This window comes from Sinohyriopsis cumingii, chromosome 5 (assembly GCF_028554795.1).
Source record: "Sinohyriopsis cumingii isolate HCF-2022 chromosome 5, ASM2855479v2, whole genome shotgun sequence".
NCBI lineage: Eukaryota > Metazoa > Mollusca > Bivalvia > Unionida > Unionidae > Sinohyriopsis > Sinohyriopsis cumingii.
The window spans coordinates 156,122,137-156,136,685 of NC_142965.1; the positions used below are offsets into that span (position 1 = coordinate 156,122,137).

Consider the following 14,549-nt stretch of genomic DNA (forward strand, 5'->3'; position numbering starts at 1 on the left):
CCCCTGTTGAGCTTGATTTGATTGCTTGGTATCCACCTGGTAACTCCCTTCGATAACATCACACACTAGATTAATCGCTATCACCGATGCGATATTTACGTTGTACGGGGCGATATGCCTACCACCATCTCCGTTATCGTGTTTGAGGATATTAGTTGATGGACCGAGAAAATCATCAAGAGACTTTCTTAGTTCTGGCGCGTTGTATCCTGGAAACTTGAAATCGGGTAAATCGGCTTCTGTGATATTATACTCGGTTAGGAATTTTTGTTTACTACCATCGCTGTTATCGGATATCATTTTAACGACTCGTTCATTGATATATTCCATGTCTGATATGAGTTGATTTAACACCTCAACGTGTTTTCGTGTTTTTGTTTGCCGTAGCTGTTCTAGTTGTAATTGGTAATAATGATTAATCTCGGCAAACATATCAGTGATATCACTTAAAATAAATGTTAATATGGCGACCGATTCAGTAGTTTTCTTATGCTGAAAATACCACTGCATGATATTCCTGTCTTGAAATAAAAACCAACTGGGTGATAACGTGCTTTTTATAGTAGATAAATTACCTAGATACCGGGGGGTAATTTCATGATACGATTTCGCATTCGTGTGCAAGTCCTCGGGTGGGTTCTTAGGCCATCCTAGTATGGTTCTTATTGAACTGTTATAAATATCAACCATATACCCCGGTGTGCTTATTTCAATCGTCGACGATAACGTCGGTTCATGAACCGTAATAGCGATTTTTGATTCTTTTCCTGTGATCGATTTTATCCTGCGTTGAAATTCTTTATTGATTTGTTCTATTTGGTATGACCCAGTTGGTATTGTAACCTCATTCCAGTCTGGGGTTCCATCGGGCTTATTTGTCCATGCAAAAACCAGCGAGTTATTAGGTTGTTGTCCGTTAAATGCGTCTGCTCGAATATTAGGCCAACTGTGATATACTCGCAATTTTGCCAGCGCTATTTCCTTCACTGGAACCGGCGATGGGAAGTTCACACTGAATTCGGGTTTTGTTGACGTTATCGATATCATATTTGTTTGTACCGGAGTGGTATTCTCCGCGATCCGCTGAAGTAATTGAGACCCTTCGGGGTTCAGCGACATTATTATTATTCGTTGTCTTTAGTGTCTAATTTCAACAACCAGGTGGTTCCGGCTTCCAGTTGAAAATCCTCGATTTTTGACATCGCGGAGCTATACAACTGGACCATCGTGGAGAATTCAACATCGGATACGAACAAATTATCAATCGATAACGAGATCAACCCGGATAATTTCGAGTATGCGTCGGATACTATTTGATGTTTTACTGTATACTCGTTGAGTTTTTTCTGAAAACACGATGATATCTTCCTAGTGATTGCGTTGGCAACTCCAGCAACTGTTGTCATTGCGGAGACAGCGATTGGAACAGCGATCGGGGTTATCGTGGTCACCGTGGATAAAATAACACCGGCGCCAGCTACTATACCCGACACCGAGTACACGACCGCGTCGATGGTGGTTATTTTTCTGCGGTATTTTTTTATTTTTGCACGGTATTGTTCGGAAAGCGTTTTCAAGTTCGCGGAAAATTCTTTTGCGGTATCGAATCGATATTGATGTGACGTCGGTGATACCTCTGATTCAATTTCCTTGGTGGTCATTTTTATTTTAAAAGAGCTAGTGTTTTTAATTACTTAGATTCGCTACAAATTCCACATACCATGTGATGTTTGTTCTAAATAGACTGCTATCAACGGCTCTAATTATAAACTGTTCGGCTGTATTCTTGTCAATAATTGTTGATATTGTATTGTTAAACCCGGATGAACTCGACGATGATATATTGAACTGCATCGCCGAAATCAATGTCAATCGATAAATACCCTTAACAATTGCGGTGACATCTATTGCATTACGCGTAGGAGTCCAATCGAATGATCCGTATTGAACCGTGTATACGCCACTGCCGATGATCCCATGAGGTGTTTTCATTTTTTCGAGTTGCTCTGTCATTCTAGGTAGTCTGTCCTTAATCGCTTCAACATCAGTTTTGATCGTTCCTATTTCATATATATTCCCGTTTATGCTTTTTTTGTTCTCTTCAACATTAGTTTTGATTGTTTTTATTTCCTGTCCATACGCAGTGATATCATTTATAGTTATTGTGATTTCATCCGGTTTGATATTTTTTTTACCAAAGAATTTATCAACGGCGCTATCAATCTTGTTAACATTTTTTCGTAACGAGGATAAATTGGCTGACATCGCCGTAAACTCCAAAATAGCATCTCTTATTGTTTCAAGATTTGGTTCGGCTATCATCGCGGTTCCAAAAAAACTACTGATAATGAATTGCATACCGGCGACGGATACTTGTACCCCCTCGAACTGAATTGCTTGTATGTTAAATTTGTATAATAAATTTTTTAACGAATCCGACATGGTTATATAATTGTCGCCAAGTGTACTTATTTTTCCATTTATTATCGATATATCTTCACCCGGTTTGAGTCGTCCGTCGCCGGTATACAACACGATAGCGTTCTCGGCGGCATCACGCTGTCGTATTAAAACGTCATTTAGTGACACATTACTGGATTTCAATTTACCCTGGCGGTCTTGAAATACAACTATTTCGCCCGGGTCAACACTTGTTAGATTCAACGTATCAGCGATTTCATCATCGATTAGTTTTTTTATGTCATCGGTGGCGGCCGTTTCCGTGGGCTTTTTCAACGCCGAAACCGGTCGTCCCCAGATATCAATCATTATTATTGTAAATGTTATTCTCTAAAATCCGTTGAGCTTCTACGACCCCACTAGTGTATTCGTTTACAACCACATGAGGTGGTTTTCGCGATGATGAAATCGCCGCAAGTACGTTCAATACCTCGCGGCCACATATCGGTGGGTCACTTAACTGCTGTGTTGGCAGCGTGGAATAAAAAACCCGGGCCGAACACGCCCGGATATACCGCATGAACTCTTTCGGCGGGGCTAACCCGTATGAATCAAAATAGACGATCGCACGCGGATCAATCGCGTATGCAACCCAATGAGTTCCCGCTCCGGAGGACCCATCGAGGTTAATTATGCCTGTTTCAATATTCCTTGGTGCCGCCGGTAATTGATCCCTCATAAAAACACCTCTGAAGTTTTTTATCGCTAGCGCGTTTGCGGCGTCTATTAAATCAAAATTAGACATGGGAGTCAATAAACGGTTCCCGGTAGTCTTAGACCCTTTCCCGAGTACCATGAATACGGGGTTCCCGGTAGTCTTAGACCCTTTCCGGCCACGGGTCGTTTTTTTTTGTAGCCTTTCCCGGTTGCCTTCTTCAATGCCATCCCCGCCGCGGTACCAACGGCTCCTAACGCCGCCGCCTTAGCCACTGCTGGTGCGGCCGCGGCAATCAATGCCGGAATCGCAGCTAACAGCGGAAATATCCCACCGGTCTTTTCCATGTTTTTAATTGCTGCGGCTGAAAAATCTATTTGAACACCCTTTCTATTCTTCATCGCATTATTGAAATGTTTTATTTGACGCGCCGTCAACGATATCTTATGATTACCACCCGCCATCTGCGACGGCTTCAGCGTTATTGTGGTTCCGCATTGTTTAGCCGACTTTGATCGTAATTTCTTGACTTGACCATCAGTCAACTCTACACTGACGACACTATACGACATTTTATTGTAAACGCGTTTTGTGTTTTCAATTACATGTTTTCCACTGGCGCATCAACGATTCTCATTCGTCCACCAACACCTTCTAGCAGCATTGATTTATCACTGAGAATGACAGCGACCGCTCTGTAATTAACACCAGCTGGGGCTATACGAGCTCGGAAGTGTATATCAACGACGGATTGTCTCGTTAAATCAAGATGTTCCAACGAAAAGTAATAAATCGGATACAGGTTTTTAAAATCAAGTTGTGATATTTGCAAACCAGTGTCGACGTTTTGATCACGACCCATATATGACAGCAATCGATGATACACACGTGCGACATGGTTGTCACCGTAATTAAGCTGTATATCCTCGGATGGTTCCTGTTGTCCGTTTATTCTCAGCGAAACATCCCTGACTCCTAATTGATCAAATATCATATGGCTGCGTTCTTGACTGCCCAATCGTTCCCTATTCTGCAGCGCTATGAATATATGACGCGGGGCTGAAACACCTTGTTTTGATGCCAGGTGCCATGTAAACGTATCGGCGACGTTATCCTCTTTAGCATCAGTGGTTACCGCTAGCCAACTCAACAACGATTTTCCTTCCTGTTCCATAAATGCTAACAATCGTGCTTCCGTGGTAACTGATGGAGTCAGCACCGGCATCCACAATGCCATTTTAGTTAAAATGACTTTACCGGCAGCGACGCCAGCAGCATGCCATATTGCATTGTTATCATCGCCCCTTCGCGTCAGCGCGATTGTGTGCTTGGCCCCATAGATAACTTTTCTGACATTTCTGCAGAATCCAAATATATGATGGAGTGGAATCGCGCATGAAAACTTTCGGCGTTGTCCTTGCAACATTCCTACTCGTGCTGCGAATCCCATATTGTAATTATCGTTAAGACTTTTTATAACAGTGAAATCAGCGCCTGTTTTTGCTCTGCGATCTGGATTGGTTGCTTCAACCTGGTTAACTGCGGTATCTTTTTCCACTAGCACGTTAACGTACTGAAAATGATCAGCGTTATCGGTGGTGTCCTTTGCGAATATTATAGATGGGCCCGCCGATCTTGTATAATCATCCGAGTATCTCGCCAACCCAATTATCGTCGTTGCAACATCAACCTCGCGTTCTATTGATTCAATTTCTCGCCCGTCAATAAGATATCTGGCGCTCTCAAATAACGCCATGATACCGTTGTTGACGAAGCCAACTCGAACACGATGGTCATCTGCGTATGGTGCATTATCGGCGGCATTTGTCACGAGTTCTCCCTCGATTTCGATAAACGCTTCACACGGCAGAAAGTATTTACTGGTATCTTGGACCTGAAGTTCAATTCGCGATCGTAGGTCGGGTTGCGCTGCATAATAAGAATAATATTGATAATCACGGACAGAATCATCCCTGCGCACTGGGGCGTCCATATCAAACGCGGGGTCAGCGGTACGCGCAAACATTTTATTATTTATCATGTTGATGTTTTCAATTGCGATTTTTTCGTCGTAAATTCTTTGAATTTAAACCACTTCCCGCTATCGCGTTCATGAGCGCGTTGGTTGCCGCATCGGCGGATGGCTGAGCCGCCAACGACTCTAATTTTTCTTCCACGGCGTTATTTATTACTTTACTGACATTTGCAGGCATCACTGTCGTTGATGGCATTACCGGTGGTTTCTGTTTTTTTCTCCTGGATTTTACCAACGACATTAGTTTGTCTCGCGCGGCTGAAAGCGCCTTTCCGGCAACATCTCCAATAGCACTAATTCCCTTATCACGAATAACATCAATAGCCTTCATTCCTAATTGTTTGGCTAACGGCGCTACTTTTGGAGCCATTCTTGTAAATAACCCCGCAATGGTGCTACCGAGACCATCTCCATAGTACGCGCGGTAAACAGGTAATCGCGAGTTTACCACGTAGACGAGTACTGGTTTATCATGGTTGTAGTGTATGATCATCCTTATTAAAAACACCAGTTTTCCAATTAATCATCCACGAGTTCGTCTATGAGCGTTCGATATGCATTAATGTCCATAATACCGCCTGCAAATAAACGCTTGCAAATATCAGCGGCCTCATTGATTATTTCCGTAGAGTTATTTCCGGCTCGTTTTCCTCCGATTAGTACTTCCAGCCGTGATATATCACTGAGAACACTATTAGGACAGGTAACGCCATAGGATTCTTTACCAACAGAGTATCCTTTTCCTTTTTTTGGTGTTATACTCTTAACTTCCTTGTGGAATGCGTCGTAATCGGATTTACTATGATGTGGTAATGCATCTTTATGTTTACTTGCTAAATACACTATTCTTGCCCAGTCTTTTAACGACTTTATATTTTTCTCGTAACCGCTATTGATATGCTTCTTATCTCGTATGCTCTTAGCAAAATTGTTTGCGGTAAAATTAATTAATTCTTCCCTGTTGCTGAAGCCTCTAATTTGATCTATTGTGCTCTTCTTGAGTACAATACGGGGTATATTCCCCTCTTTTTCTTCCGGTATTTCTTCTTCCGGTGTTTCTTCGGGTATTTCTTCTTCTGGTTCTTTCGCAGTAGCACCTAATTCTTCTTCATCGGCCATTGTAACATAGGGTTCTTGTGGTTCGGTTATAGCGAGTGGTGGCGGCCTCCGTGTTGTAGCAGCCGCTATTTTTGCAGGAAGTGTTTCTAAAGACCTTTTTGTTTGTTCGGTCTGAGCCGCTATCTTTTCAAGCGCACCAAGAACGGGTACAGTTGCCGCCGTAACATCTTTGGTCGCTTTGGTTACCGGGGCAAAGAGTTGTTCGCTTCCAACAGTAAAATCGGTTTGTAGTTGCTGCCGCGTTTGAAGTTGTTCTCGGACCCTGTCCCGTAACGGTATAAACCTTCTAAGCGCCGCTAGCCGCTCTCTGGCTAGCCGAGTAGTAAGTGATTCGCCTACCATTATTGCAATTGCTTCGCAATTTCTAATTTCTCGCCGGAGTTTTCGTCTATAATCCTTCTAATGTTTTTGATCTTACTAGAAATCTCCCGGCGTCGTTCATAAACACGTCCGAGTTTTTTTCGTATTATTTCAACGGCAGTAAATAGTCCAATGAATGCATTTGCGTCATTGTGGTACAGGTTCTCATTAATCGTATGTTGTAATCGTTTTATAAAAAAATACTCGCGGGCCAGGGTAAAACGCCCCCGTTTCGACTGTTCGTTAATAATTTCATAATCGGATAATATTTTTTCACTGTCGAGACCATCAGATAATTCAATTCCTTGATTTTTTAATTTTGAAATCTCGGCTAATATATTATTGATGTCTTCGATATTCATTATTCTTATAAAACATCTTGTTTTTAAATAAAAAAAATGAAAACCCCGTGTATCAATTCCGAGGTGTTCATACTTTGTTTTCTTCCGGAACAGACAATAACGTTTCACACTGTCATGGTGGCCTTGTCAGCGCCATAGGCGCTGGTGACCTTGTCACTCGCTAATTTCTGTTATATATGAAAATCGAATTCTGTGACTCGTCTTTTTTGAGATCGCTGTTTGATATACTCGTTCTGCAACAAATCGTACTGCGGGCATACAAATATCAAAATATTTTCCTGCCGCATTCATCGACTGAAATGTTTTTTCCTCGTGCGTTGTTGTATCAAACGATTTGACACTCTTTGCTTTTTTTGCGTGCTTCCCTGTTTTACCTTTTTTGGTGTTTTCACTCTGAGAGATGGCTTGCAGGTTTGTAAGAGAATTATCAGTCTTATTATTATTAATATGATCAATCACAAGCCCATTTTCGATTAATCCGTGAAAACATTCATAGATGATTCTGTGACAGAGATATTTCTTCTTTCCGGCACCAAACATTAAATACCCGTGATTATTTACGGTACCAACTGGCTTCTTCAGTTTGCGGTTTCTAATAATGCCGTCGCGAGACGCCTCGTAACTGACGAACACAGGATGCGGCTGAAATTCTTGGTCCATTTGTATAATAATACTATTTGTCTAATTTATTATTTGGTTTAATTATGAATCTTTCAACGTAGTCTTGGGGGGTTTTGATGACTGAGTCAGCGGTGGGATCAATGACAGCGTTTTTAATTCGCTTGTCATAATAGCGTTTTAGTTCCCTGTATCGCTTTCCGCCACAATTAATACACAACTGCGATTTTCCTCTTACACCGACGTGACAAACCAAGCACGGGAGGGGGCCAAGAGAACCATTACGAACGCTTTGTAAATGATACCCGCAGAATTCTCCTCTACATGATTTATTGCACGGGGTTGTCGACCCAATCATCAACCATTTGCAGTGATTCATTATACTATATTCTTTCATTTAAATACTTGTTTTAATTATATGGATGAGTTCGAGAGATTAGCAGCAATTAAGCCCCGGAAAAATATTAAGTTCAATCTCGATAGAGTCCTCAAGGACACACCAAAAGCGTTAATAAACGATAAAACCCTGTTGAATAAAATACGCGATTGTATCAATGAATTCAAACGTGATGGTGCATCTCATAGTTGGTCAACATTTCGAATTGATGGCATTGTTGATGCTACCATGAACGACAACCGCGCAGCAATGATAATATCACAACTTGACAGTAAAAGGTATTTCTTCAGAGTAAAATTCATTGTCCGGGTGGAATCAGGCGATTGGATCATACGTGATAAATTTGAACCAGTTCTCAGCGACAAGAAAACAGTCATTGTTAGCCGCGACTCCAAGCCGGGGTTGTTAACCGGAATTGACAGACCATACTATGAACGAGCGTATCCTGAAACAGCAGTTGTTTATGGAATATACCCGTTAAATAAGAAACCTGATATCGGAAAACTAGCGCCGATGAAACAGTCAACGGGGATAAATTGTGTAGCAGAACGAATAATAGAGCATTTTACAAATGCATGTCGAGGAAACAAATTGACTGATTTACGACGTAGCAAAATCAACCAGTGGGAGGAGACAGTGCGCGAGCGAGGAGCAACCATCAGCGACATAGCGAGATTAGAAACATCGCTGAGATTTCCAATAACCGTTACAACGATAACCGGTGAAGTATTATACGAATCGAAGTACAAATCGAAGGGAGCCCCAATCAAAATTATTGATCATAACGAACACGCATGGACACCCGCGATTACAGTGTTTCCACGGGATAGAACAGTAAAGTATATACCCGAAGAATTCCTGGAAGAGAACGGGTTTCTCGCGGAGAGGAAACTATTTGATGCTATTGCTTGTTTGTGTAAAAACGACCCTGTATCAGTGTGGTTACTTCGCAGCGCTGATACCTTTGATCAGTTTGTAAGACCAAACGGTGAATTATATCGCACTGAAGCATTTCACAACAGGATGAAAAAAACCGCCATGGAATTTGAAGAGCATGATGAACAACTGCTAACAAATTGTTTCACGATTCCATCGGTTGCAGCTCATGTTGCAGCGAGGAAAAATGCGTGGAGCCCAACGCGCAAGGAATTTCTACCGGATGTACAATCCAGTTGTTTGGAATACTATCACGGTGGACTATGGAACACTGAATACAACCGCGACGCTATGATTTCCGTTGATATGGTTGCCTGTTATCCAGCGAGTTTTCTCGGGTATGGATCCGCCGCTGAGTATTTCAAACGATTTGGACACCCCAGACATGAAATGACTCGTGTTGCTATTAATGGACCACTGCCTGATTTTGATTTAACCGGATTCGCTCGCATAGTATCATTTGAATTCGCAGCAGGACTTCATCGCTGTTGTTATATTTGGATCGGTAGACACATGACTGAAAAGAAGTGGCTGCCAATAGCGCTGCTACGGTATATGATTGATTGTAGCATGCTAGTTTCGTTGATTGTCAGTGACGCGATTATATCATACCGGGCACAGACTGAAGTCTGGTTACCAGAACCGGAGCGTCTAGATAGCATAATTGACGAGTCCAGAAAAAACATTGATGCTGACGAGGAATATATCATCGAATGGTCCAGGAGGATATTTAACCAACGAAACCACGAGGCAAAAGATCTCGGTAGAAGAATAATTGGTAAGTTCACACAAGGTGGAAAAAACTGCGACTACAAACGATATTGCTCACGGCTGATTATAGATGATGCAGAATATGATTTCGTAATCAAGGACGCAGTGGCGAAAAATAGATACGTGAACTGCGAAACAGCTTTCTTGTCCAATGGAACAAAGTTGGGTACAGTTGTTACCTACTTTGATGGAGACAGCCCCGCGTATCCGCATTTGAGGGCGTCTATGCTGGGTTATGCCGCTATCAATTTATTCTCGATGATAAATAGATTCCCCGATACCGCGGTTAGAGTAGCCGTTGATTCATTTTATATAGACGTAGCGTACAAGGGAAACGTAGCCGAGTTTACTAGTCCGGACGAGAGTTGGGGTACATGGAGAATTAAAAATGAAATACGACGCGATTATTCCCCGTCAGCAGATGTCACCGTTGAGAACAACTACTTACGCGGTGATAAATTGTCAGAATGGTCTAATGCACCATCGTGTTCTGATCCAATTTGTAGACACAAGACGGTTTATTTAAGCGGCTGTGGCGGGTCAGGAAAGACGACTCGGGCAATTGAATTATTTCGAACGCGGGCAAGTATAATCGTGCTTACACCGACCCATAGACTAGCGCGAGAGATAAAACAACGAAATGTTGACGCCGTTACTTATCACAGCTTTTTTCGATACAGCGGCGGTGAGTGGACTCCTGATCGAATGGGTGAAAAATTTATTCCCGACATTATCATCTGGGATGAGATATGTACTGTTTCGTTAGATACTTTACAAATGTTTCTTGAGTGGTTGCTGCGCGCGAATACAGCGGTAATCATGTGTGGAGATCATGGTCAACCACCACCATTTGTCGGCGAGGGTCCACATGAGTGGTTGAGCGGGTTCGTAGACTATTATGAAGAAACCGATACTGATTACCGAGCACTTGATGAACAACTGCGCGAGGTTAAAAAACTAATCAGATTACAGCCGGATAGAGTTCAGTGTGAAATAATCCGCGAGGTAATTCCGGAAACGCCGTTGAATGAATTCTGGGAAACATGGAGACCAAACGATTTGATTGTAGCGAGTAGAAAGATAGTCAGAGACACACTTCAGCGGAAGTTGTTTACGTTGCATAAGGAAAAGTTTCCAACGCGTCCAGTGCCGTTATGTTATAGACCCGCGGACACACGGCGGCAGAACATTGAAGTTGAAATTCCAGCCCCGACAGCGTCGGGGACAAAAAAACAAATTCTCGTGCTGAATGATATCGTGCTCGTTGATATCGGTGTCGTCGAGGACGCGCTACGTGCTGATAAATCCCCGTGGACGCTAGGATACGCAACAACAATACATTCCTCGCAGGGACTAACCATCACGGACACAATTGTTTGGATAGTTGATAATCGCATCGAATGGTCAAATCTAGTCTATCTTGCAGTGTCCAGAGTACGAAGGATAAATCAGCTTCGAAGAATTGTTATTGACGGAGCCGGTGACGGAGTCACTGACGAAGCCGGCGACAAAGTCACCATCGATGCAAGCGTCATTGATAGAAAACTCTCGGGTTACCGCCAACAGGATAAAAAAAAACAGCGGCGTTTTGATATTGATGCCGAATTAATAATCTCGCTACGACAACAACAGAATAATCACTGCGCGAGTTGCAATTGTGTAATGCGCTGGCGTTATTCGGATAAAGACGCTCGCCAATTTACCGTGGACAGAATCGATAACAGTCTCGGTCATGTCAAAAACAATGTGAGGTTGACCTGTCTTGAGTGCAATAGACGCAACGGCGCTAGTTAAGACCACGTGGGGGTAATTGAGTATCGTTAGGTATCACTTGTAGTTGCTCGCGTGTAAATCCGCGCTGAGGAGCAGTTGAATCCAGTCTGTAGATCGGTGGTCTACCAGTTGATCGTGTTATCGTTGATATGTTATGTGTGGTAACACTCCAAATAGGATCAGTAGCTCTTTTTTTACCGCCTTCAAGCTCTCCTGGTTCATATAGATATCTAACAGTGACATCGCCAAGAATCGGCTTGGAAACGCTATTTATTTTTGATTTTCCGGGTATATACTCGTATTTAATCGCGTCGCTGGGCTTCATGTTGATTGCTCGGGTAATCTCGTTATTTAACGCTGCAATTACGCCTGGCAACCTTTTAACCCATTCACGAGATCGTTTTTCTTGGATAAATTCCTTCGCGTATTGATACCCAAATAACCGTTCAGCAAGAGTCCGATTGAATCGTTCAACAATTGCCTGATCACGATGTAGCGCAGTATGACCTCGTCGTATCGCGACGCTATGATGTTTCAGCGTTGATAAAACAGCGCCGCGAAATTCACTACCGGGATCAACTTGTAATAGATTTGGCCAGCGCAGAGGACCTCTTCGATAAATCCGCTCAAACGCATCGGCTACTTCAGTTGCTGACTTTGTTTTTAACGGCTCCGCTTGTTTGTATCGACTCGCAACATCAACTACGGTTAGCGCGTATTTGTAACCGTTGTCATGCGGCAGAAATAGTATATCAGCCTGATGAACTTCATTAGGTACGCTGACATCAAAGCGCGAGAAGTTGATTTGTTTAGGCGGTGGTAGATAGATTTGCCATATAGCCTGTTTGGATAACCAATTAGCCGCAGTGGTCTTTGTTACCTTTGCAGCGCTTGCAAGCTTACCAATTGCGGCCTTCCCCTTCCAGTATCCTCTCGGAGAATAATAGATGGAATCCATCGTTTTTCTTGGATGATTGTTATTAATTACCAGCGCCAATCATTAATTTACCTTTCATAGCCGATTTTACCAACCATGAGGCCAATTTTTCTTTGACGGATTTATCAGGAATAGCATTTAGCGCGTGAATTAATTTTACATCCGCGATATGACGCTGTTGCAGATCGCTACTTTTGTAAGCAACATCATGAGCATGACACGCCTTATCGATAGCGTTTATTGGATACTCACCGGGTTTGGGCTGATTTTGATCATCGAGTCTAATATCTAATCGTGTTCCGGGGCCACAGTAGTTATATCCTGGGAGGTGTTTTTCTCCTGGATACTTTGCCCACGGTGTTCCGGGGAGTTTTGCCAATTTGGCTGCGATGTCACCTCCTCGCTTTTTTTTAAAACATCTCCGGGTCTAATAGAAATAAATCTAAATTTCTTTGTACCGCATTGTACACACTTACCAGTAAGCGCCGATCTGTTATTTCTTGTCGTAACGGTTGTCATATCATTTGTGCCAGTACGCACTCTACACTTCACACAATATAGATCCATAATTTATGTATAGAGATATGAATATAATTGATTTTTCGGCGACTAAAACAAGAGAACCAGTTAAGCATGTTGCAGCGTTACCAAACTCGATCCGGATGATTATCATCGGACCATCTGGATCCGGCAAGACGCAATTGTTACTCAATTTAATAATGAGATGGATGAAGTGGGATAAGTTGTATTTGGTTGCTCCTAGCGTAGATGATCAACGATGCTACGAGGTGTTGAAAGATTTCAACGAGAATGCATCAGCGATCGCTAAAAAGAATGTTATTGAGTTTATTACGGATATCAATGATGCACCGGGTATTGATGATATTGATGGCGACGTTAACAATCTAGTCGTGTACGATGATGTTATGTTAGACAATCAAAAAAACCCAGCTAGGATATTTTCCAGAGGCAGGCATAAAAACACTGACGTGATATATGTCACTCAACGATACACTCAGATTCCAAAAGTAATTAGAGACAACTGTAATATTCTTGCTGTGTTCAACGGCGTTGATACACACACGCTACGAAATATTTGGCAGACATGGTGCGGCGGTGACATGGACTTTAATGTTTTTCGAAACTTTTTTAGTCATGCTCAGTCGACCCCACATGGATTCGTAACGATAAATTTACATGATCCTCGGACACGATATCGTATCGGACTTGACCAAATATTCGGTTAGTTGTAAATAATTTTCATTGTAAATAACTACTCAGCAGCAGGGGGGGCGATGACATCGACGCGGTCGTCGATGTGCTTACCGGACGCTGACGACGCTGGGGATCGGCACGCAGAAGGTGTTAATTAAACCAAATGACGTTTGGACGATCCCCCAACGACGACGTCGTTTTTTTTTTACCAGGCGCTGACGACACTAGATCGTTGAGTGCAGAAAGTAATAATTAAGCAAAATAACGATTGGACAAAATGTCCGATTCGCCCCCCCTGCTGCTTCTTGTGATTACTTGTTTGAATATGGGAACTCGGTTCCGTGGAAATATTCCGTGGCCCAAAATGTTTAGCATGCTGCTAGGGGCAAACGTCACGGAGTGAAGTGTTAGTGAGTTTCCATGATGCCAGGGTTTAATTTTGGTGAATTCAGGTCAGAACCACATAAGTGTCTCTGGTATATTACCCAATGTAGTAAACGAGATGAACTGTTCCGTCGTCGGCAGGTACCGTTTATGTTGCCATGGTGGCGAAAATGATGCACTTTTATAGGCGTTATGTAACTTAAAACAATGATTGGTCTGGCCTAAGGTGGCGTAGTAAAAGTTGTCCCAGTATTAGGTGGAGTTGTAAAGTTTTACGGCGTGAACTGCTGCCGGTACGGAAAGTTGATGAAGAGAACCAGTGTAGATGTGCGGTTGATATACAGTGGGAAAGTTGAGAGATCTGTGGTCTTGTATTAATTAGAGTATAATTATGACATACAGTGGGAAAGTTGAGAGATCTGTGGTCTTGTATTAATTAGAGTATAATTATGTATAGAATTGACACGTTGGGCTTTATAATTTAAAACAGAAGTTGTATGTAAATCTTTGGAATCAGGGGAAACATA

General features: G+C 42.5%; 1 protein-coding gene across 1 annotated transcript in view; it reads right to left on the bottom strand.

Annotated features, from left to right (window-relative positions):
- The window catches only part of LOC149800516 (neutral cholesterol ester hydrolase 1-like), a 33,357-nt gene that overhangs the window by 2,887 nt on the left and 15,921 nt on the right, over nt 1–14,549 (bottom strand). The gene's annotated exons all lie outside the window — the stretch shown is intronic.